This window comes from Nicotiana tabacum, chromosome 24 (assembly GCF_000715075.1).
Source record: "Nicotiana tabacum cultivar K326 chromosome 24, ASM71507v2, whole genome shotgun sequence".
In the NCBI taxonomy this organism is placed as follows: domain Eukaryota; kingdom Viridiplantae; phylum Streptophyta; class Magnoliopsida; order Solanales; family Solanaceae; genus Nicotiana; species Nicotiana tabacum.
Genome location: NC_134103.1, coordinates 2685356 through 2687387, shown reverse-complemented (window position 1 = coordinate 2687387; position 2032 = coordinate 2685356). Strand labels below are relative to the sequence as shown.

Below are 2032 nucleotides of genomic sequence, written 5' to 3'. Positions count from 1 at the left end.
GCATATCTTCACGTGCTTAAATTAGTTCATCTCGTGAGGTTAAGACTTAATCGAGAGAGGAGTTTTTACCGAATGCTTGAATTGATAATTGAGTGAATTCGAGAAACTCACTCAAACATTAGAAGTAAATTATCTAGAGTTAGATCCTAAACAATAATCTTGCACCTATCCTATCAACCATTATTTTCTCTCACTGATAACTTCCTTGCTTATGTTTATTTTGATTGCCAATAGTCAATAGCTCTCGAATCTTAGTTAATTTTAGCTAGAAATCATATAAATCTCAATTGTTGATCATCTTGAATAGCGATCAAGCTAGAAACTACGAGAATATTGTTTAAATCTAATCCTTATGGATACGATATTATATTATACTATATTTGATTAGCGGACATAATTTAAGTGTGTGTTTTGAGCTCGTCAAATTTTGGCGCAGTTGCCGAGGATTGGCAATCAATAGTGTTTGAAATAGTTTGTAGTGCTAGTTCAGAAATTTTTCTTTTCTTTTCTTTTTCCCTTTTGACGTTTGGTGTTCTTTGACTGTGCGCAAGTGACATTTTTAGAGTGGTGCATCACTCGAGCTTCTACGAAAGAAGTGCTACCATATGAGCCAGAGATAGAAAAGCAAATGTGATAGATGAGGAAGGAAATAAATCTCACCGAGACATCAGAGAAGGTTAGGAAATCCTCAACAAAAAAACTTATGGATGGAATCAATGAGGATAATGTAGATTTGGTTGCAAGAGAAGCAGCCCAACGACGAGAACAAGTTGCATGGGATGCTAAGGAATCAGCTATTAGAGATGCACAGATTTTTTAGGAAGAAGAGAGGGGTCATAAAATTGTTCAAAATCAACCCTTGGGTGCAGACTAGTTCGGAAATATAGCTCCCATGCCTGGGAGATCACTTGGCGATTATGCTAGAACAGTCTACAATCAAAGATTATCTAGTGTGAGACCACCTCCAACTGTAGCAAACAACTTTGAATTGAAGCAAGGGTTGCTTCAAACCCTTAAGAATTGTTGTGTCTTCAGAGGGAAGCCAAACAAAGATCCAAATACTCATCTAATGGACATAGAGGAGATTATGAACACCTATTAATATAATGGTGTGTCACAAGATCTAGTGTACTTAAGGGTATTCCACTTCACACTCAAATGATGCAAAACAATGGCTTCGAAGCTTGCCCGCAGGATCAATCAGAACACGGGAGGAGATGACCAGGAAATTCCTTGATAATAATTTCTCTTTAGCTAAAACGGTAAAGTTTAGAAGGGAAATACATAACTTCTGCCAAAAGGATACGGAAACTATTTTTGAAGCATGGGAGAGGTTTAAGGAGATTGTTCAAAAGTGTCAACATAGTGGAATTGAACTCTGGATGCGACTCTAGGACTTTTGGGATGGATTGACACCGGCCTCACGTAGAACATTGAGCAATGCAGTTGGAGGCCCGCTGATGAACAAAACTCTAGAGGATATAGTCACAATTCTTGATGAGTTATCTGAAGATGCAAATCAGTGGCCCTCTGAGAGTGCTGAAAGAAGAAGATCAACTGGTGTTCACCAGGTTGATGCTAACACATCTGTGCAGGTACAACTTGATGTTATGGCCAAGGAGATAAGGAAGCTGACCTTAGCCTCAATGCAAAGTGAGCCTCATGCAGCTTGTGATATATGTGGAAGAGGACACCCTGCTCATGAGTGTCAAGCCTCAATTGAGGAAGTAAATGTTGTGGGAAACTACAATTTCAATGCAATGGGTTAGAGGCATCCCAATTTTTCATGGAGTTCACCTGGTGGTACTGCGAATTCTTGGCAACAAAATAACTCTAGACCGCATGGACAAGGAGCTCCAGCATACCAAAATCAGCAAATGCAGCAATTTCAGCTTCAACAGCCCATTCAGCCTGGTCTAGAAGATCTAATGAAGGCTTTCATTATCAAGATAGATGATAGGCTGGACGCTCATGGAGCAGCTATCAAAGAATTGGGCACTGGTCTTCGAAACCTGGAGAGACAAGTGGGACA

General features: G+C 39.6%; 1 non-coding gene across 1 annotated transcript; it reads right to left on the bottom strand.

Annotated features, from left to right (window-relative positions):
- Positions 1 to 1265: 1265 nt before the first annotated feature.
- On the bottom strand, positions 1266 to 1372 carry LOC142178633 (small nucleolar RNA R71). Its single transcript, XR_012706904.1, has one exon. It is a non-coding gene; the product is annotated as a small nucleolar RNA R71 (small nucleolar RNA).
- Positions 1373 to 2032: the final 660 nt, after the last annotated feature.